The 24,274-nt window shown below is 43.1% G+C and overlaps 1 protein-coding gene and 1 non-coding gene across 2 annotated transcripts in view; one reads left to right on the top strand and one right to left on the bottom strand.

The window, feature by feature from the left end:
• The window catches only part of Dora (zinc finger SWIM domain-containing dorado), a gene marked incomplete at its 5' end in the record, with an annotated part of 77,148 nt that overhangs the window by 19,948 nt on the left and 32,926 nt on the right, over positions 1–24,274 (top strand). The gene's annotated exons all lie outside the window — the stretch shown is intronic.
• On the bottom strand, positions 1,979–2,049 carry Trnag-gcc (transfer RNA glycine (anticodon GCC)). Its single transcript has one exon. It is a non-coding gene; the product is annotated as a tRNA-Gly (tRNA).

A 24,274-nucleotide genomic window follows, 5' to 3' on the forward strand; every position in this document is an offset into this window, starting at 1 on the left:
AGACGACCGGCCATTTCACTCGCGGTTCTTTTTTTTCTCGTTCTACCTGAGCTTACCGAGGACAAAAAGAATTCCTTTTCGTCGGAACGTCAACGTAGTCCGCCTGTAACGGTCCCCCGTCTTTGCTCGATGCCTATTATCTACCTTGAAAAAGTCGCGTACGCTGAAACGCATCTCTCACGGCGTCTTGTTCGGCTTCGTGTGAGTGATTTTAACAGGGAAAGGTACTTCAACCGGTTAAACTGACATTTACTGGTTCTGTATAGACGCGGCCTTGGCATCGCGTTTCTTTCGACTCGCTCTGTGTCGAGGTTATCACGATACTCAATTTCACCTCGGCGTTGCTTTTCGTTCGAGGAACGAGTATTATTTTTGGTACGTTGCTTGAAATTGTGCATCTATCTAGTGTCGCGATACAGTAAACGTAGATTACACAGCCTACAAAAAGAACGCGATGTCTCTTTTTATGAACCTGGTTGTTAAAATAACGTAGCGCGTCAGGGTTTTTGAGAAAAGTGAGGTTTTAGGTTTCCTTCTTTTAGCATTATAATCACGTTTCACTATTGAATGTTTTTTATTCGCACAAAAGAGTATCTGGATAGTAATTGGAATAACGGAAAGATCCGATAATGGAGGCTCTACTGTAAGTTATTACGCGCCTGTACGAAAATGGTTTGCTTCTTCTATTCGTAATGTGTATCCTTGATCGCAGAACCGTGTCGAATCGTAAATTTAAAAGGTAATGCCTTGGAAACGTAATGTCCATGATTATAGAAAAGGGCAGGGATAGCTATCTCTGTGAAAAGGAGAAGAGAACCTGTGCTTGAAAGCCAGATAAAGGGAGGAGGGGCCAGGTTTTAGTTCAGGTGACCCTAAGAAGCTACGAAGGTGGTGGCTTTGTCTCTTTACAGAGTTCACGGCCGTCTCCTTTCAGGGACCATAGGATCGATGCTGCAACGAGACCTAGATGGAGGGGAGAGTCAAACCGATTCTTGTGCAACCTTCCCTCTACTTTTTGTGATTTATTGGAACGCGAGATACCCAGGCAACGCAAAACCGATAAATTAATTAACGTATAAAGAAACAGAACCGAATTGGTCAAAATTGTGGAGTATCTTTAGGAGAAATTAAACAAGAATTACAAAACGTGAAACTATCAACCGTTACCCTTTAGATAGAAAGTAACAATTAATTTACAATTTTTAAATTATAATTGAGTACACGATTTGCGTATACTGTTAAAAAATTTGAAAGCAAGTGAGTAGTCGTTAACAATTACTCTTTCTTATTTTTGTTGTTTCACTCTTCTCGATCAATCCATATGTTAGGTTTGTAATGTTGTAGGATAAATAAGAAAAAAAAACGCAAACGTTATCGCGAATATTCGATATGTTATCAACGCGATAGAAACGTCAGGAAGATATATCGTGTGTAAATAGTAACGAAATGATTAGTTAGACGCAATGAAAAAAGAGATAACTCTTGCACGAACCTTCATAATTATTACATAAACATTTTCCCTTGTAAAAAATGAGATAAGTGTTCAAAAATAAGATTTGCACGGGCGGATTTGTAGCAGGCGAGCATTCTACCACTGAATCACCGATGAAACTACAATTCTAACAGAAAATACTAAATAGAATGAGTCTTTGCCTTGCTAGATGTATTAATAAATTGGAGCAAATATTGAAAATTAAATGCGTTAGTCTATACAAGCATGATTATATTAAAATTAGAGCTTTCAAGCAATGAGAACGTTTATTTATTTTATATAAATATACAAAATCTCATTTTATAGAGATCTGTGAGAATGAATTAGGGGGATGCTTGTACGGACTAATAACATATCTAAATTAGTTCGATAAACAAGCCACTTATATTAAATTAAATATTAATGATTCAAATTAAAATATATGCAACAACGATATATATTTTTCGATAAATAAAAAATTAGAAATGATGGCAAAAAAGAGGAAATTGCATCGGCCGGGAATCGAACCCGGGCCGCCCGCGTGGCAGGCGAGCATTCTACCACTGAACCACCGATGCTTGTGAAATACATTCACTTTATAAATGGTGATATACTCTCACAATGTTCTATTTAATCCGTTTCCATTATTAAAAAAATTTCTATTTTCATTGATTTTTCTATATTATCGAGTCAAAATTTCAAGGCAGCCTTAAACATTATTAGAAATTGAACTTCTATTGTAACCTAAACGTAACGTAACTCGTTAGCGATCAATAGGAACCCCGATACAACTGGCAAATTTAGATATTATTAAGGTTTTCAATTATAAAAATGAAACGGAACCTTTGTTATATCAAAAATTAACGTTCCGTGACACAAATACGACTGGAAAGTTTTATAACGCAAAAGGATTTGTTTCCTTAAAAATGCTACCCATGTTTTTGAGTAATGGTTTGGGGGAGTGAACCATATAAGTGCCCCTTTTTCACATATGTTTACGATTATGTACAGAACGGTCCGGGCACGGCTGTTTTTCTTTTCCACGAACTCGCCGCCATGGCGTCTGCCCCTACTAGGCCGAATATAACCGTGTACACGCATACTTTGATCGCGACGATAAAAGAAGAAAAGTTTGTTAACCTCCTCGTATCGTGTGGGATCGTTAGAAACAGGCTATGTAAGCGCAGACTTTACGCGCACGTTTGTTTTTCGGGGACTTTTTTCCCGGCCGAACAATGGCCAACAGCGGTCAGCGGTAATAAACGAAGAAGCTCTAAGCTACGTTTACTAACGGTGATGTTTTTTCAATTTCACGTTTGATTTTCCAATTTCGTTGCGTTGAAAGTTGAGCAGGCGGCTGGGTTTTATTTTATTACTAAAAATACCATAAATTCGAACCTCCGAAAAACATTTGGCGACCAAGCACGACGCGATCAGTTTTACCGTTAGCTCGTGCCAGGTCATAAAACCAAGGAAAAGTTTAGATTTCCCTCTCTAAAAATTTACCGAGAATCTATAGGATATCGCATTTCAACGAACAGTGATCCCGACCTCCCAGAAAGCGTAAATTTTTCTCCGACGAGGACAATTTCCTCTGCCTTATCTGACAAGTTGGCTGCGTGCGACGACAACGTATTATGGTTCAATTATTTTCTGAAACTGCAGCTGTATTGTGAGTAACGGAGCGCTCCAAAACTGGATCAAATAAAAACCAATTACCGCGTAATTCATCCGGGGATCGTTCGTTGACAATACCAGACGGTATTCACGTGTTTTCGTCTTCGGAGGGTTGCTCCGAAGTTTTCGAAATAACGCGTCGAGAAAAGAGGAGACACTCGCGAAACTATTTCTCTGCCCGTTTCACCTCCCCCGCCCTTGTTTTTCATCCTGCGCTCTCCAACGAATTTGCTGTATTTTCCTACCAATGTCATAGACGTAGATCATCGAAGATAAATGCTGACAATGCAACGGCTGGTGGGTTCCCGCATTGATTCATCGCCCGGCGCGAATTGATTTAACGCTGGGAAACGATCGAACGCCATTTTCCCTCTTTGTTGCGCGATCGATCGCGATAGCTTTCAGAGAATGCTCGCTGCGTTTATCAGGAAGGATATCGTGTTAATTGCGAAGTTTGCCCGATGACTCTAAGTAGGACCATTAAAAAAAATATCCAGGCAAATCGTATTGAACGAATAGGATAATTTCGTGAACTGTAAGCAATTTCATTACGATCGTCGTTAACAATTTTTCGCGGCTCGATTTCTTTTTCATTCGAATTTTCATCGTCAGTCGTAATCGGAGGGGAAATGAAATTCTCGGGAGAGAAAAGCGAACCGTAATTTCCCTTCTGGAAGGCCTACGGCACTGCTGTTAGCAACAATGGCTCGCGTGTCCCTCTATGAATAAGTGATTCCCCTTCGAACGCGTATGCGAAAAGTCTAGACCGACGCGAGTACAGGTGCGACGACTCCCACGGCTTCGAGGATCATCGTCGATCGCGTCCTCTTGCCTCTCGTCCGTGTTTCGAGCTCCTGTATTCTGGTCTCGCTGTTTTTCGTCAGAAAAATGGCGGATATTCGACGAAAATGGACGCGCGTCTCTCCTTCCCCATTTTATTGTTTTCTCGATTGTAAAATAGTAAAGTTTTCTCACATTAGATCGAAAATATTTACGAAATATCTGAAGTAAATGGACACACATTTGCAAGGCCTATACTACATTCGTTTTTTATAAATCGTTCAGTCTCCTCGTTTCATTGTACGGCTCGCTAAAGTTCTCGTCGATTTTCTGTGACCTTTCCGCGAGGCAGGCCTGCTCGATGCGAATAATTCATCCGTAATAATTGTTAGCTGCTACCGCGGGAGCGAGTGCATGGATGGTCTATTTTTCGCGAGGTCTTCCGTGGCGCGAAACGGTGTCGCTGGGACGATAGAAATGGTTCATCGAGACCAGTGCACAAACGTATTTTCCACGGTAAAATTCGAGCATTCGTAGCAACTTGTTCGATTATTCTGCGTATACGAACGTAAAAGAAAAAAGAATTGACCCCGTTCGGATCACCAGCGATTTGTAGCAAAAAGTAGATACCATATTTACGAGCGGTATTACCCGGCTTTTGGGTCAGTTAATTGCAACAGCAATTTCGCCCAATAAAGAACTGAATTGCCTACCGTTCCTCGGAAGACATCGGACACCGAAGGATTTATGTCGTGAATCGGCGAAAAACAGGATGCGTTTAATACCTTAACGACCCTGTTCCGCTCTCTCCGGTCTCCCCCCTCCATTAAAAATTTTATTGCGTTTCACCATAGATAAACGATTAACTAAATAAAAGAGATTTCTTTCACCGGAAAAGGATGCATTTACTCGAACTGCGCGAGACTGTAGACTTTCTACGCACCGAAATTACAGTCGAGAGAGACAAAATTGACCTACGAAGATCATTTATCCTACCGTGCATCGACTTACTGCTTTCACGCGTGATAAATCTCCGGTTAGGTACTTTTTCAATCGTCTAAGTATAGCGTAGTGGCAAAGATCTATAAAACTTCGTGTACATTAATGGGGGTTTGCAGAAATAAATAAGTTGGCCAAAAATAGTACAACAAAACAGGCTTAGGATTACTTCTAGTTTACGTGTTTACATTTTTCTATATAGCGAATTACAATTGCACCTGCTTTTTTAACCCAAAATGTTTAAATGCTTAAAGATACTTGGTACGGGGCTTGGTTTAAGTCGTGGATCTTCCTCCGTGGACTCGAACAACATCCGCGTAGGCGTACAGAGTCCGCGGGATGATCCTCGGGTTCCAACCTAGGGCAATAACAATGGTAACGACCGAGGAGTGAATCAGCGTCGCTCGATAAGAATTACAGCGCTGCCAGGGAGGACGGCAGGTGCTTTTCCGCCATAGACGACACGGCGCAGAACCGGCTTGCTTGTCGTGAAGTTTAATATGCAAATACACTTTCTGCCGGTCGAGACGCTGGTCGTTTAGCGAAACGCGGTTTTAAACCGGTAAAGTCCGGCTCCTATTAATCATTAGACGCGAGGAACACGGTACTTGCGAATAGAGACGGGAAAAAATTCGATAAAAGACCTTATTACGGTACGCAGCGGGTACTTAAACAACGCCATCTTGGCTCTCTTCTTTCTGATTCGAGTCTGTATTATTCCGGTGGGACAAACGAATTCCAAGTAGTTTAATCCGCGACACGTCGAGACATTTTTCTCTTAATTAAACAGAGAAATGAAAATATTTTAATTACGAGAACGAACGAGGGGGCGGCACTGGATGAGCTGGTTTTGTCGAGACGCGACAATATTTACGACGACGACGGCTTTGTAAACACCGGTTTCCCTTATCTTTCGCATTTTTAATTCTGCCGGACAATTTATTCGCCATACCGCGACCTGACCGTCGCGATCGACGGTGGCAGGTGTTCTTCGTCGCCATCGTAACATCTATTTCGCGAAAAAGAGGTCACGCTCCAGGTGTTTGATCGTCGTTGACAGTCGAACAACGGACGAGAGAAAAAAAGTACGTTACGACGGTTTCACGGACCCTCGAACCAGCACGCGTTCCTGAAAAATTCAAGCCGACATTCTTGGCGCACTTGCAGTTCTTCGCGTATATACTTGGAGACGCAGACAAATTAACACCTTGTCTCGCCGGTTCTTCGTTTTTAGAGATATCTTCGTCGTTTATTCAAATTCGTGGAAAATAGAAATACTCGATGCTTGTTATTTTATAGAATTTTCAACAAGTTGTAAGTTTAGAGTGTTGATCAATAATACAAGAAGCGTTAACGAGCCAATTATGCTGATAGGAACGACAACTTATTTCGATATTTGCCGTTTGAACACAATGCCTGGGAACTGATACGCATCGATATTAATCAGTATGTATGTTCATTGGATTGGTTCCAGCGCTGGTATAATCGACAGCTGCAAAGTTAAGCTATAAGCACGTCCAATCTAATCTACTGTACTCGTTCTACATGTACCGAATCAATGAAACGCAGGGGAGATCGGGTCAAGTTGATGGATTTTTTTTATTGCCAATTTTCGTTCGAGTTAATTTCCTTTCTTTGCACGTTACAAGAAAGAACGTTAAGTCGATCGAGTTAAAATTATTTTACTCGTGGAAGCGTTACGTTGGTTTTTTCGGAGCGATAGAGCACTGTTGCCTGCGATAAGTGCACGAAGGCACACATACACGATCGCGTACAGAGGATTGGTGGTTGTCGCAAAATGTCGAAGGCACGCTGGACAGATGGCGGTTTGCTGGACAACAAAGGCGACCGCAGGAGTCTCTGTCAGGGCATCGTCCTGTTTTGCTCGGCCAAGGAGACACGAAAAAGCGACGAAGGTGGACAGACCTCTCGAGAAGGGCTGGTTCCTGTATTTCCACGCGCTTCTGCGATATCCCGCGCGTCTCTTCCCTCGAATAAGGTGGCCAGGAGATTGCTATTGACACAGGACACTGGAATCTCGTGCAACGGCTGAAAGCATCTCGAGTTCTCTCCTCTCGCGCCACGGTTTCGTGGAAAACTGAGACACCAAATATAGCAACAAGTTCAGCACCTAACACTTTCGTTATCGAATTATTAAAAAAAAAATATTTCATTCACGCAATTTAGGCTGTAATTTAGTTTACGTAAATTTTAAAATAGTCTTCCCGCCATCTGGAAGGCTGAATTTCACCCTAGTACAAAATTTTCGTAATGAAACTCGATAAAGTGTTGGCGTAACGTTTCTTTTTGCATGTTTTGGGATTCCTAGCACCGGCGCGGCGCGACGTTTCGTGAATTCCACCGAGATTCCATCCCCTTTAGTTCTCCTCCCTATCGGTCGGTTCGACGAACGTATCTTCCTCCGGCCAAACGACAGGAACGAGGAACGTATTCTTCTATCCGACGATATTCTTCGGGTCGATGCAACTGGTCCCCGAATCGCGAGACGCAACGGGAAGAGTATATATTTACGTAGGACGGTTTGTCGTGTTCGGTTTCCAATTTTCAGCGGCGATCGTTGCCTTGAAATTGTCTTTTGTGTGTCCTGCGTAGGTAGTTTCTCCATTAAGAGTCGAAAGGAACGAGTATTCCCGAGCGTAGACAAAAATTTGTCAATGCTTCGACGTAACCGACTTCGGTTCGTGTTTGCCTTTTACGACCGGATGGTTAACGCGAACGTATCATCGTTGCGATCGAATGTTAAAAATACGCGAATATCATAGATGCTGGCTCAAGGTCTAGCATTGCGCGCAGTATTTCCATTTTTGGAAGTCGCAGCTGCATTGACTCATAAGTAATCCTCTCATGCTAGACACATATACGGGAAACGACGAGCGTAACGATAAACTTCCAAGGATTTTCTTGAATCACTTCGTTTCATTAAAGAGCAGTTCCTCGGAATTGCTATGTCTACTCACAGTTCTATATTGTACGAAACACTTTTACGTATGGGAAACAAATTTTGTTTTGAATACCTCTTTTATTCGTTGACTTATGAAGGAATTGTCGGGACCCTGTTTTGAATTGACACTTAACGATAAATCAGAATTTTTTAAAAGAGGATTCCATATTTTCTTTGACTTTGTATTATATTATTTGGGTTTCGAAGAGGTTCCTCGAACATTAGAAAATGCAACGACCTAGGAAACCTTCGACGAGATAGAGGACATGTCTCGATCCGAACATCGTGGAAGATGGTCCCTTCCCGGGCGCTGTTCGATGATGTCGCTTCCGGTTTACGAGTGTCTTTACGGAGTCCCACGGTTCGCAGACACGGTGATTTGGATTTCTCGTGAGTCACTGCCGCCTACGTTTTCTAGCAGCTGCGCTAGACTTCCTGTTTCTGCATTTACATTTTACGGCTTGTTCGCTTACGCGTATGGGCCGGGGACAGCGACGTCCACGATTTTCACAAACAGTATCGGAAAGAAAAGATGCAATACTCTTTAACACATCCCGTACAATTATTTTTTAAAACCTGTTCGGTAGCTAGAATATTGGACCATAACATCGACATCAAACAGATTAGATTTGAACGTTGCACGATGAAAACAGAAAACCCGAAGCTCGGAAGGTGGTTGATCCCATCGCTAGCGATCCTTTCGCGAGGACAGTCGCTAATGTTCGTCGAACTAGCCTCGGTCGTCGTGTTTCCTTGGCTGTTCCCTCGCAGTCTCTCCCATTATCCTTGTTCTCATCTTGACATATCGTCGTAATTTGACAGAGACGGGTTCTCCGATGCGCGAGCAAGCGCGAACACGCTTTGGAAGTCGCGAGCATGGAAGAGGATCCGACGACGACGCCGTGGACCGGAGAAAGAGAGGAAATGGCTCATTGGATAGGACTCGGGGAAAGGAATTTGATTGTGTCCGAACAATGCGTTCCGTTCCGCCGAAACGCTCGCTATCTGGATACGCGTGAAACTGAGATATCCCCGGCTCCATTGTTCCACATCGTTCACTTAGCTGTGACAAATAACTCGCGAGCGCGAAACCAGCACGAATTTTCTGCCCCGCGTTTCCTGCTCGAAAGCGAGCCAACTCTCCAATAATCCTCGCGTATGTGCAACCAAATCGGGCTCGGCCAGTTGCAGACGCTCGGGGAATGTACAGTAACAGCCCTTCGAATCGATAATTTTAATTTGTCAAATAGTTATTATCGAACCGAGAAATGCATAGATTTTGTAATAAATTATTAGGAATTAATAGGGTAATTAGAATGAATCGAACACAATAGCGAGCAAACGGCACACTCCTCCGTCTTTATTAATTAACTCGCAAAGGATGCAGGAACAATGGTATAATATTACTCCGGAACACGCTTGAAAATTTATTATTAAATTTGCCGAAGCGTGTTTGACCTATTATTAAAGCCCAAGAGTCGCGGGCCGAGTATTAAATCTGCAAAAAAGTTCACGGTTAATTGAAAAACTTTCGGTAGAAAATTGATTCCCGCTGAGAACATTTTTACGAAGCAACGGTAAAACACTACGTATTTTATTTTTTACGTTCTATGCAATAAAATATTAATCGTGTTAGATATTTCAGACGTTAAATTATCCTCTTTACGAAAAATTCAAAGATAAACGTCCGTCGCGATTCGTTAGTAGTGGACCGGAAACGCGATCCGTGTTGGACTCGGAGAGAAAGTTTCACGGGGTGTTCCTCTCTAGTTGGCGATCGCCGAGCTGAGACCGGAAATGGAAAGTTCTGGTCTCGGATAAAGTACCAAGGAGGGGAGAGGACGCTTCGAAAGAGATTAACGAAGACCTATTTGGTCGATCATATTTCAGCCGCTGTCTCGGCGAAAACTTACGCAGTTTCTCGAAAGAAACGCACCCTCGTGCGTATCACTCTCGTCGAAATGAATTTCCAGCGAAAACGAGACGCTCCGAGTTATTTACAGGTTCCAAGAAAGTGTAATGGACTTCAGCATGACGCAAATTTAATTAGAACAAATTCTTTAATACGTTTTCAATCTAATAATGACACGGAACTACAATATTTTCATAAACACGAAAAAATGTACAGCAAAGGTTGAAATGCAGGGATTAAAAAGTCCTGGAAGAATAAAGGTAATGGAAAGGATTGCTACAGCTCTCCCGGTTGTTCATCATTTTAAAAAGTGTATCCTTCGGAACGGAAACAAGGATATTTTTCTTTTTTCTTTTGCATGGTTCGTTGCTCGATTCGCATCCCCGAGGAATTATGTACCTCGTTCTTTTTTATCACTCGATTTGTTCCGATGAGTTCTCGGTAAACTGACTGGGCTTGACGGAAGACGAAGGAAACGAACCGGATTCTCAATCGGATCGAACCTCGTTGAACGATGCCCGCTCTCATCGCGACGTTCTTTCTTCTCGTTTTTCCTTGGCGTCCGATTCGATCCTCGAAACTGATGGCTCGAAAGCTCTTCTTCCTGCGGTTCACGATTCACCCGGCGTGTTCAGAATTCTTCGAGACGAAGCTCGAGCCTACGACGGTCGTTGATCCAATCGTCGACCTGGAAAGTTCGAATTAACGTTCGCGTCGATTTGTTCGTCCCTTTTGTCTAGGACGAGAAGCATTTAAAAGTGCAGCTCCGTCAAGAAGCTACAAAAGTCGATGTGCGATTTTCTTATTTCTTCGAAGAAAATTCTTCGTCCCAGTAGCGTATATACTTTTCGTTTTAAAGTTTCTTTCGTTTCGATTTCAACGTTGCGTTTATCAATCGCATATTTTTGTCGGGAAATTTCTATGTCTTTTACAAAGGTACGCTGACAGCTGTCGATCGGCTCCACGAAGCGCCATACTCGACACCATCTGGAAATTTAATTTAATAGGAAAACTGTTAATTAAGTCTGGCTAATAGGCAGGGGTTGTAGGCGAACCCGTGGCTAAGTATGTCGTGTCTGTGTACGGTTCACGTATATCGCGAGGATGGTGCGAGGCTTTTATGGGACACGAAGTTAATAAGGTCGTGCAATAGGAGCAGTATCGAGGGTGAGTTGGGAAACGGCCTCTGGATACTGGCCTCCACGGATACATCAGTACCCCTAATCGCGCGAAATGTCTGAAGATATCGGTATTATCTCGTTTCGAGCGTCAGGTAATAGATAATAGATCGAAGAAGGAGGAAAATTAGACGAAGTTTGCGAAAAAATAAACTTTTGTCGAGTCTTACAAGAGTTCTATACTTGGAATCGAGATTGGGAACCCCTATCTTGAACCGTCAGCGAAGTTCCAAGCCGCGTCGTTCTCTTTTCCTCGGGTTCGAAACTTGGTCGCAAAGTCCCGAAATCATCCCCCGGTCCCCAATAATCAGAGAGAGAGAGAGAAAAGGACGATAGAAAGAGTCGGAAAGCGGCGGCAAAAAGTCGCAAGGACTAGGACAAAGAGTCAGAGAGTTGGAGAGAGGGCGAAGAAAAGCCAGGGCGAAAGAGAAAAAAGTGGGGTGGCTCTGAGCGAGTGGTGGGCGAGGGTGGCGAAAGAGAGAAAGAGATAGCACTCCGTGTACTCGTATTGAGATGTATCCCTGTATCTGTATCCCTATAGAGAAGGCCTGCTCGTCGCCATGGCGACCGTATCGATCCTCGCGGCCGCAGAGATATGTACGAAACGATTCACAGTTAGCGAATTCCATTCCCGGGGCGTTAATGCGAGTAGGCTGCGGATTTGCGAACTCTTAGCTAGCGAACTCTGTGTGCAACGCGTCACCGACGACAGTCGCGGCGAACAGTTGCCAACGCTGGTGCACCAGTGTCGCGGATAATCACCGTTTTCGGCTTCGCCACGCTCTTAGTTTTTCACCGAGTCGTATGACCGATACTCTGTCGACGGAATGGCGCGCCTAATCGTATTCACGTTCTTGTAAAAGACGAAATTTTGATTACGCTCGAAGCAGAGCCAAGAATCGTACCAAACGCGTTTGCAGAGCTTGGCGAAAGAAGTCAGGTTTCGACCAATTTCTCTTTGTTACGGGGATCCACGGTCCATCTATGTACTCTATTCGTTCCTGTTACGCTATCCGAAATATCAGTTTCTACGGTCGAAACGAATTAAAGAATTGTACCGAATACGGGTCCCAGCGCTATGGGTGTCAAAAGTGTTCCATTTTGTTGGGACAGATGTTGGGTCGATATACAGTTCCTTGCTTTCATGGGGTCGCAGGGTGTATGTGCACGTCGGTGTGCCCCAACTATTCGTTCCAGGGTGGACAACCCCCTAAAGTATTAGAGCCAGCCCACAGTACGGGCAATAACAACTGACCACTCAAGGCCATCGATAGGCAATTCTCCATGCTTCTGGCAATCGACGAAAAATACTGTAGACACCATTTTGATAGAAACGAGGTATCAGTTTTGAAAAAAGGATACCCACCAGAAGATCATCATCGTAAACTCCAAACGAACGATGAAAATCGGAGGCGCAAGATGACGATAGGACATTATGAAAATAGCGACGCTTAATTAGGTCGTCGACGACGGCTGACTTTACCGGGCAGGATTTTAGCCAGCGTTATTCCGAATGTCGGCGTTTCGGGCTGGTTTACGGGGAGACTGTTGCGTCGCTGGAATTCTAAAGAGGGGGTTGGGAAACTCGGGGTTGCGGGGAACACCTGGACTTCGATTAGATATAATCGGCCGTGTTTACAGCGAGCAAATCGTACGTTCCGGGCGTTGGAAGCGTCGGTTTTCGTTGTTACGCGGAATTATTCCAAACGCGAAAGTTATTTAGTAATATCGAATATAAACGGGCCGATGGAAATTCACTGAAATGAATTTTCCGCGTCGAGTATGCGAGCGAACGAACGGTATTTGAAGCATGTTTGTCGGCCAGGCTTAGATTCGTAAAACTAATATCGTAATTGCGATTTTTTCATTTTTATCGTGAGAGCGTAATTCGAAGCAATAAAGGTGCGAAATTTCTTTGTTAAATTTCCAAGTGCGCCACTGCTCGTGCAGCGCTGCATTTACGATAATGAACGGAGCAGCGTTATTAAACTCGTATTATTCGAGATATTACGTTGTACGATGGAACCGAGGATTTTGCATTTTAATTTCGCGAATACACACCGGAATAGGAAGCAAGACTATGCTGATCGGTACAAGGTACGAATGGATTGATTCTCGTGGGAGTTTGGGGGTAGGTACCGATGGGCCACAGAGAGGGAAATGGAAGCGAAGTTAAATGTACCGACGTTTCCAGCATTTTCACGTACCTGCCTTTATTCTCCATCGAAACGAAAGACGCTCTTAATCATACAAATGGACCGGCGAATTAATACTGAGAATTAATTTTTCGTCTCGCCGTTCATTAGCCTCGATTGTGTTCCAAACCCCAAATTGTGCGGCTACTAAAACGATCTATACGACAATAGTAACGCAGAAAATTGTTGTTAAAAATTTTCAAAACGAAAAATAATCGCCATTTTCATCGGCGAGCATTCGTTTTGTATTTTTTCGCGAGAGCCGGCGAACTCTTGTCAATATTATTATTCCGTCGTTGGTCGGTTTACTCGGGGAATAGTGAAAACTTCCGTTTTCCCTCGCAGCTCGACGGTTTTTGAAAGTTAACCTCCGGTGCTGGTGCAACCTCTCGCTTTTCATCGCGATCGTTCTTTCATCCCCTTTTCCTACCCTCTTCGTTCTTATTCCCGGCGGGAAACACGCCAGGATAACATTATTTTCGAAACTTTTCTGTCCGGTGTCTCGCGCGATAACCATTTCCGTCTGTTTCTCTTCGGGAATAAGATTTTTACCATTTGACGCGCGGTTATTACCTCTCTGGATATCCAGCTAATTTGGTCCGAGTAGAGAGGTTTTTTTTAATTATTCCATGCAGAGAAACGTTCTTTTAAAATGGTAAATTGAAATCTAAACACTGTCGTGCTACGGGATACATCGTCAAGAGATCGGACAGTGAACGGGTTATAATATTAGAACTTTTGGGGATCGTCCCTCGTCGGTTTAATCAGTATTATACCAAGGCTACGCTCTTCTTTAAGGTCTGATTAAGAGGTCTGTAAGCGGAGGAAGTCGAGTTTGTTTCTCTGCCTAGGGATTACAGTTTTTTTTCCCCGAGCTCGTTTGGGAACGGTTTCATGCGCCGCTGCAACAAATCAACTCTATAGTTGGTTTAATTCCTCGCTGCGCAGTATCAACCCCCTTAGATGCAGAGGGGCGTACGTACACGGTCTGATAAAGCAGACGTTCGTTCGCGAGGGACATATATGTACTGGCTAAGAAAACATAAGCGTTCTTGCTCACGCGAGCCAGCGTGCTCGAGGCACTTCGTACGTCCGCGCGCGTGTTTCGTGAGAGTGAAATAATTGTACGAGCCGGCTATTGAAAATCGAGATTACCGTTATCCGTTAATTAATTACTTGTATCGTTAACGGAAGGAATAATACGTCGTCAGGATCCGTCGAACGGATTTCAACGTACCGATCGATCCTCCTTTTTAATGAAATTCCAGAGCGTACGGAGGAAGTTGCTCGCGTTTGGATTCGAGACTCGTCGCTTTGTAGTCGCATCGGTCTGGCAAACAAACTTTGATACGATTGCAACTTAATAAAAGGACGTTCGTAGGCGGATGGGAGGTGTTCCTTGTACCGTCCTTGGTCGAATAGATTTTCCCCTGACCTTTAATTGCCGATGCGTTCTCGCAGCCTATGCGGAACTCGGTATCCGCGTCAATTTCACAGACGCTATTATGCGTAATTATGAAACGTGTTTCTCGATAACGACGTGACGCGTTCTCCAGCCGTTGAACTCGGTGCCATTAGTATCGCGGATCCTATTGATGTAGACGGATCGATCGTCGCCTCGAAAGGCAACGGGTAACCCTGTTACTTGTCTGGAAACACGGCCAGGGTTGACTCGTGGTTGTATCGTTGAATTTACTACGAAAGGAGGCGTGGAAACGCGTCGTCGAACGATCGACGAAAGTAATCTAGCCAGGATCGACGCTTTTATCCTTCTTCGCGTTCCCTCGAAACCGTATTCTCGAACTAACACACCGGAGAAACATGCCACCAGGTACGTATCCGCTACTCTTTAACGTAGTCTACGATAAACTACAGCGACGTTCGAAGAAAAATTGTTTTCTACGGGTTCAAATTTTATCTATAATTTCTGTTTCGTCGATTAGTCACAGGTGACGATTGTACGTTTCAATGTTACCATTTGCTGAATCAAGATTTCGAAACACAGAATATTTTCTGGTACTAATAAGTTGCGCGTCCGTTTCTCTATCGGGCTCTCGAATCTCTTTGGTTCCTCTGCAAATGGCGGCCGAACTCCGAAGCTTCTATCGCGCTGTTTGCGCTTTCACGTTCGAAAGCCGAGCGACAGTAAAAGAAAATCCCGGAAAAGACACTCGTCGTTTTTTCTGGTCGTTTTCCCGACGTTTGGTCGCTGTTTGCTGAAAATCAGGCGAAATCAAGCGCACGAAGAGCCAGCCTCGCGACTTTTAGCAAATTAAAGATGGCCGCGAGTTGGTATTGTCGGAGAACGAACTTTCGAGCACCGTTTGACGAACCCACGATAAACAGACCGGCGTCTATAGTGAATTTATCGTTATCTCAGCGATTATAGTTTAGTAACATGTTGGCGTTGGCGGTGTTAAAAATCGTGGGGAACGTGGTGCTAGAAGTAAGTAGAATGTGAAGGCTGACTATGACGTCTGACCCGATACGACTCGCACGAAAAGTCTTATTTTCTCCGCAGAATACGTCGACAAGCTTGAAAAACGTATCTTTCGTTGGTAAATATTGGAGCATAGTAAAAAAGGAATTAACAACTGGCGCGTATTGATTAGAGGCACACAGTGCGTGTCGCAAACACACTAAAGGTTGAATATTTCTAGCCTCGAACAAAGAAAGCCAATTATCAACTTCGAACTGTTACTGTTTTTATAAAATTTCAGCGTGGTTCGAGTTCTTCCACATTTTCAAACGAACGATTATTAGCGAAACTTCATCGGGCCAATATTGCCCATAAATTCCCAACTGAATTCAAGTCGGAAGCGCAGATCGATTTAAAAGAGATATTATTTTCAATATATCGACGTTGGCTTTGGATACTGTTATGAAACGTTATCTTGCACGAACAGAAGGTCCTGTTCATAAATCTCTATTGAAAACGGTTTTAAATAATTATCCAACGCACGGATGCCGTTAACGCTATTCATTTCGTTCGAACGCATTAATAATTTCCCATGCGCCAAACAGACGCCCGAATCGCGATCGACGAGATTACATTATGGAAGGAATTTAGCTTCCTTTTTTAAATCGCGTTAGGAAACGTTAAATTCATCTAAATTAAATTGATTTTCGCCTCGCTGAATTACCCGATTAACCGAATCCGCCAATGTTTCCAGTCCCTGTGCAAGAACATTTCGTTTAACGCGTGTATTTTTAAGAAAGTGTGAGAAGTGTGTTATAGCGAGAAGCGTTGGAATAGTTTCGTGACCCACTCAAAATAAGCATTGAATATTCTTTTAAAGAAACGCGAACTGATTACACAACCTAATATTTTCGCTACCACGAGCACTTTGGGGCAACCGCGTTAATGGAGATTCCGAATCGGCTGAAAAGTACACACGTCCGTCGCAGAGTTCTCGTAAACATTTGATGAACAGGTAGAAGTCGAAGGTACAAAGAGGCCGTGGAGCAAAGTAAAAGGAAAAAAAAATGAAGAAAATGGTCGGTCATTTTGCACGACCTTCAAGGTGCACTGCCGTTTCGACGCGTCGGCAACAGAAAGAGAGACGAGCCTTTAAAAGTCGAGAGGCGAGAATCAACGTAGCCATCTTTTTGCTCCTGGCGGGTTGGTTTCTTTAAATGGACCGTAAGGCAGCGTTTCGTTGCCGCCTACGCCAGAGCGGTGTTTGTGAAAACGCTAGTTCCGAGTGCAGGTCGTGCACCGGGTGTTCGAAAGGCCTTTGTCGAACTGCGCAAACAGTCTGCAAGGGATGAAAGAGTCACCCGAGGGAACACCGTTCCCCGAACAACAGCCTTCGACTCGAAATACTCGGTTAAATGGACGTAAATTTGAAACGAAACGGTGACTGATGTAGAAAGGGATTCTTTTCGTCGGGGTGAACCCATGTAGCTGCATTGAATAGCAATGTAGTTAAATATCCAACCCAAAACGTTCCAGGCTTTCCGCGACTCTGGTTCTCACAGTTAAAAAATCGTCTATTTTCAGGGTCGAGAAAATGAGTCGTTTTTGGAGAATTATTTTTAAGAAAACCGGTAAAAGAATCCCGGGTTTCTCTGCTTTGAATTCTATCGAATTCGGAAAATAGTTCGGAATAGTTACCAACGCGCGTTCGTTTGTGAAAACGCTGGTTTCAGCGTCAAGGCCCCGCGCATGATCTATTGTTGTCAGACCTTTGTTAAGCCGTGCAAACAAGTCGAACTGGCACGACGCAACCTGTCGCGTTCCATTCGCCTATCTTAATATATTTACGAAGCGTGTAGAGAATTTCTATAGTATCCCGTGCCTAACTAATTCCGATATCTTGAGTTTACGAGATACACGAAAGAAATTTTTATTATACATTTTTGCGTGAAAAAAGATGTTTTCAGTTTTCAAAAGTCGCGATGTTACTTCGATATTGCTGGTTGTTCGCGTCGATAAAAATTGTCGGAGCACAAAGGGTTAAAACTCAATATTCCGCGAGGTATTTCAAGCTTTCGCACAGGCGTATAGTTTGCTATAGAAAGCGTTCGAACGTTCTGCCGCCACATTGCGACTACTTTATACGTTTCTTTATGTTCTTCGTAACAGACACGGTCGAAGAACATAAAGAAATGATGTATGAAGTGCTTACGATGCGGCCGCGGAACGTTCGAACGCCTTCTTTAAAAAAGTGTACGCAGAATCGTAATGCTTTTCTGTATAGAATTAATACTAGCAAACGGAAATATGAGATTCAAAGTCGAAGGAAAATAGACGTCACCGTACAATTGAATTTGTCTTTTTAATATTCCGGAAATAATCAGTACGTAAAGATACGAACAAAATGACAGTTTTATCTCTACGACTCGCACATGTTGCTGGCGCATCAAAAACTTGTACGAGCGAGTTTATCGAACGACGGCCCTCTTTCATTCCCAATAAATTTGTCGCTTCTGCCTGTCACTAAAAGAATTCGAACACGTTCTGTCGATTCGCGTCGACTTTGTGTGCCGGGAAACGTCGGTGACAGAGGCTGTTTGTTCGCGAACAAGCACGTTTTGAAACGTTTTCTGCAGTCAAAGCGCTTCCACTTCGCGAAGCGTCCATCCCCGTTCGACACTGACCCTTCGTTGGTCGAGAATATTACCCTTTCCATCTGTTATTTAGATACGGACAGGGGGATGTTGTGGTCCCAACCATCCTGTACCGGGGAGATAATGAGATCTTCCACAAGATGATATAACCACAAATCCGGGACCGCCTCTCCGGTAGGTCAAGATACGACGAAGTTTATGCATGACTCACGAAACTACGCTGAACAAAATTTCTCCAAACTTGAGTCGGATCTACCGAATTTCTATACCGAACTGATTGTAGCACACGAAAGCAGAATCGGTATTTACAATTAATCTTAAGAAGTGGCGGTGATATCGAGGTGATTATTAATATCAGTCAAGATTTTGTAATAATAAGGGCTAGAAAATAGTTTATTCTTTCTGCAATCCTCCAGAATTATCAGGAAAAGTTAATTAATCTTCAATCTAGATCTAATAGAAAATTATCGGCAGAATTGAAAAATTTCAAATCATACTAAAAAAATTATATTTAGTTACAGGGGTCAATTGCAAGCATTTTTGGTCATTATACATACCCCCGAAATCCTACGCGCTTTCGAGAAAAAAATTTCTTACCGAAAATACAATGTCTGACCATACATGACATTTTTCCCTGAAATTTTTCAGCGAAATTGAAAAGTTTCAGAATCGTTTTGAAAAAATTATTTTCGGTTGCGGGGGCCGATTGCAATCATTTTTGGTGAATAGACATACCCTCGAAATCCTAACCATTTTCGAGAAAAAAATTCATTATCGAAAATATAATTTCAGGCCAGAAATGTCTCTCTGAAATTTCATGCGTATCTTTAAAACGTCATAACTCCTGAATGGATCGGAGGATTTGAATGTTTCAAAATGCAAACAACTCGTATTTTAGTGTAGTTTGGAGAACCACATAAAAATGGTCCAGTTTTCAAACGATCATAACTCCTAGAACAGTAAATGTATTTCATTGATCCTATTTCTTGGTGTTTGCATTCCGGATAATCTTGTCTGTGATATAACGTCGTTGAAGATGCATTAACGAGTACCAGGTGGAACGGGGGATTGAAGGGACGAAGGAAAAAACGGGGTTAAAGGTTAAATCGCGAGATTTGTTTCGTCTAGCGTCGTGATCGACGCGGTTTGCACCTGGGGCAGTAAAATGGCATCGCACGGACGACTGGTCGAGGCAAGCAAATCGAACCCGCGGGTACCGGGCGCGATCAGCTGTCGCACCTGTCAAGTTGCGTAAATTTAATTCCACGGTTTCTCGCCTCGCTTGTTTATTTTCCTTCGGTGGCCAGCCAGCAACGGGGACCCCTCGCGGTCGCGATTTTTTCGTCGTCTCGACATTTATTGCGGCAACGGCAGCGAATTTCAGCCACATTTTATCGGTTTGGCCGATATGTCTACGGATTTACCACTGGACGACGTTTTTATTCGTTCGAATCGGTGCAAAATACAGTCCCAAGTAGATTCCGACATCCGTATGAAAGAAATAAGGGTGTGATTGTGAAATTCAACCCTTCGTCGAAGAGCAAGTTTTGTTCTCAAGCTCTTATTATTTATTTATAGTTTTATATCGGCGAATAAAAATAAGTTTTACTACCCGAGAACTTTATTCTTGCGTTTTATTTAAAAGTTCGTACGCGTATTTGCTCTGCCAACCAACTATTTCTGCGGCAACGTCATAATCGGTATCGCGATACACGTGATTCTCGCAGTTAACGCGCAATGCAATTAAAACTTGGTCGCGTGCGTCTTCACCCTCTGATTGAGTTTACGCGCTCGAAAATTAATCCCCGTCATAGTTTCTCCCGATACTAGGGTATGGAAATCTACTTACGACTTCTTAGAAAAATAAAAGTATCGATTCTGTACGCAGTGGAATATAAAAATGCTTCGGTTCTCATTTGTTCGAGCAGTAATAAAAATAAAGATATCCATCCATTATTCCGTTCCAATGTATTCTAGATCTCCGATCGTCTTGTGGATCTTGAACCGCGCGCATCGTTCCTCGAACGAAATCTTTATTGTTCGATCGAACAATCGTCGTATCCAAGTGCAATCTTTCTCACGATCGTAAGACCCGAGTTTCCCTGGAACCAGGGATCCGTTTTACGTATCTGGATCACTGCCAACGGGAAGCAGAGGCCGCGTTTCCTCGGGGAATCGACGTCTAAACGCGCGGACACCTCGGTCTAATTGCGACGCGCTCGAAATTTACAGCACCGATTAAACGAGCTATTTATCTCGCGATTACTGACGCGTTTTTAAGCGTTAACGTTCGTAACAGGATTCTTTTTTTTGTTCCAGGTAAGCACGAGTAGAATTCCGCCATTGCACGAATCCGAAAGGGTTTCTTCGCGAACGGTAAGCCGATGGCGAGAGGAGAAAGAAACCGTGCTTCTGGGGTTGCTCGGAACGGTGGAAACGTTTGAAATGTATTTTAATTTGCGACGGTAGAATATGCCGTTGGAAAAAAGGGTTTAAGACATTTTTTCTATCGTTGAAAAATAAATGAAATGTTTAAGATGCTCGAGGTAGGACCCTGACTCCCTGTACGTGACTTCCTGCTACAATTTTAAGGGTAGTTTTTGCATCAAGAACACGAATATAATATTGTTTCGATACTCTGTTTCATCGAAATTGAGTACCGTCAATAGGGTGATATTTCGTCCAAGTAAAGTTTGTCTAGCCAGAGCCAGCCTTAGACGCGATTAGTTGTTCGACCAGTTTCCAATTTGCGGGCTTGTTAGGCGAAACTATCGAGAAAACGGTGTAACGTATGCAGAGCACAACTCGTACGAGATAATACCTCCTCTTAATCTAAGGTCAACCGAGGAAACGAGGCATTATCTTTGTTCGAGGTTACTTAACGTTGCGTTAAAGGGGGATTCTTGTTAGAAATACTGCTAATTAGCTAATTATTGGAATTCTTTTCCAATGTCTGTTTCCTTGTTACAGTAACGAAACCACAATTTACAATAATATATCTAATATAATTTCATACATCGATATGAAATCTATTTTTATGGAAACTATTAGAGCAAGGACTATGCAAATATGTTTGATAATATCTATTTCTAGATTTGTCTCAAATAATTCGTTTCAGAGAATTATTTATCCCCCGTCGTGTCAAGTTTATTCCATTTCATACGTATGGTTATAGTGTTAATTGAATGCAAATACTCGCGCGCGCGATCGAACACATTTTTCGTGAAACAGTCATTCGTTTCATGAGGTCGCATAATGGGAAACGCTGTTCCGCGTATTTCCCATCGATCGAGTAATTAACGCGACCGGAGCAAACGAGATACCGCGCGAACGTAAACAAAATTTCCCTTTGAAGCGTCCCGAAACCAATAAATTAATTCAGATTTTATTATTCCGTCCGGTACGCGAGAAAATTGTCTGCCGTTCTTTATATTCGTCGCGATATCGCGACGAGAGCCAAGATAGAGACACGGTCGAATTAAAAATCCCTCAGAAACTTTCTGACGATTGTCAAATTTGAATTTAATTTCTTTCTTATATTTTGTGAGAAAATCGTTTTATTGCCAGAATGAAAAATTGTTTCGTTAATTTCTATACTTACATTGTGCGTAAACTCATATTTCAGAAATGAAAATTCGACTCGTGTACACCACTGTACATATTTTACCTTTTCTTTCGCGTTTTATTTTCCAGTATTTACAGGCTGCGCAACGAAGACGTAAAACGAATAAATTGGAAGCATCGAAGGGGGCTTTCGGTCAGCGAACTTTTTCGATATAATTCCGCGAGCGAGAGAGACTCGACTCGATAATTCCTCAAAGGAGCGAGCGCGGAATGGTCGCGAAAAATCTGGGGGATGAAAGAGAATTTATGGAACGGTCGCGAAATGAAATTCTGTTGACGAACCGTGCCGCGAATTACACCGCGTTCGTTGTAGTTTTCCAGCCAGCGACCGTGCACGAACCTTTCGTCCCACGGAAGCACGAATGCGCGATTCACCGTTTAATACTTTCGCGACACAAAGCTTTCTCTCTTCTGTTTCTCCTCCTACGCGGACGAAGGATTCGCAAGATTTTATTTTCAGATTACCTGCTCCCGCAATCCCTCCCCTCGAAATTGCAGCCATTTCCCGCGCAAACGAGCCATTATGCAGGCAAAGCCCGCGTGTAAGCACTTCATAATTCAACTGGCTGCTTTCCCATTCAGAACGTCAGAATCAGACTTCTTACCATTCCGAATCCCTGCGTTCGCCCTTCGCGAACTCCTTTCGAGCCTTCCTCGAATCCACGAAAGAATAAGATCGTCGATCAGCAACTCTTTTGCGCCCCGAATTATGGGGCGGAACGGAGAATTCGTTTCTGTTCCAAGTAAATTGGTCTGTATTATTTTTACAAGCAATTTCCACGAAGATCAATTTTTGACACATGGATTCGTTGTTTTAACCCGTATCAAAAATTATTCTGTGTCGCGGGAGTAGATGAAGATGCTTTTCAAGAAATTGTATACGTTAGTGACGGTCGAGCAGGGCGTTTTATAATTTTGCGTACAAGCGTAGTTGTCAGGGACTTCAGACAGTGGCAAAAAAGAAAATGTTTCTTAATTAGAGATAAAATTTCGCGGTAGGAGGAAGACTTTTAGGGAGCAGCACTCTCTCGAGTAAAATAATGGTTGGACTCATTGTTCGGGGACGGACGTAGAAGAGGATGATGAACAGAGGGTTGATGGCTCGACTAAAAGAGATTAGATGGAGGATGCAAGGTGGGGAGTTCTTAGTCAGCATCTTCCGTCCTCTTTCTTTCCTCGCCACGGTTCGAAATGAAATATCGAGAGAGAACTTGTCGAAGAAAGGAACGTTTGGACAGGGGGGGATGGACGTTGCAAGTATTTTTTCTCCGCACAGGTGTGTCGATCGTAATCGATAACCGTGAACGAACGCGTTTATCTCGTTCGTGACGCGAATAAAAATTGGAATTTCACGACGTTGGCGAACGACGGAGGTGGTTTTCTTGCTGATTTTCGTGTTATTCCACCGTCAACGGGGCCAGATCCCCGGGATTATCTTTGTATTTCGCTAGCTCGGGGGCGAACAAGGTAAAATTGACGCGAACTCCCCCGACGACTTGTTACGGTTCGTGCTCGAGATTAGACTGGCGTCTCCTTCCGACCTTCGATCCTCTCTTTCTTCCTTTCATCGGGAAGAAAAATCGTTTCTCATCGAATCACGAAACGCCCGCGAGAGATGAATTGCATTTTCCGCGATAAAACGACAGAAACTCGGAAAGTTTCGAGCCCGTTCTCTTTTCTTCCTCTATTCTCGCCGTTTATCACGATCAGGTTGGAAAGCAAAAACAGGATACGTCGTATCGCGATCCAAAATTTTACGTCCGCCAACAGGAACTTCACCGGTCGTTGTTAACCCAACATAGGGTTTGTTTGCGATAAGTTTCCACGCGTAGGGATCTCGTTTAAATTCGGGAAATCCGGAGAATTAATATTTCAGTTCGTTATGTCAATTCCATTATCGTGTTAATCAGAAGTCTTGCTCTTGGCTCGGTTCCAAGTCTGCGCGAATCCTCGTGTTTGCGAGTCAAGATCGTGACTCGATCCGAATTATCCTTTCGAGGCGATTTAACTCTCGAATTTTGTTCTTCGCAATATTTAAATCACAGTGTATAAAAATGAATTGCGTGACGATAAGCGTTGAAAAAAATTCGTGAAATATACGGGCCATAATATTGAAATATCGTGTCCCCCTTATGCCAGAACCATGAGTGTGCAGTTCGATAAATTCTGGGATTCGAAGTTCTGGCATTGTTTAACCGTATAATAACTCACATTCATGAATCAAGCTTAGACTGTAATCACCGGTGTTATGTAGCTTAGAAATTTATGGTTTTGCCATAAAGTTAGAAACAAAGAAGAAGACTAAAATTTGTCGCATTAACAACTACGAATAACTGTATTGCGAGTTACGGGTACAATTTTCTTCGTAAAACGGTCGTACTTGAAACAAACTGGTTTTTTTCT

The sequence above is a fragment of the Colletes latitarsis genome, chromosome 9 (assembly GCF_051014445.1).
Source record: "Colletes latitarsis isolate SP2378_abdomen chromosome 9, iyColLati1, whole genome shotgun sequence".
Classification (NCBI taxonomy): Eukaryota; Metazoa; Arthropoda; class Insecta; order Hymenoptera; family Colletidae; genus Colletes; species Colletes latitarsis.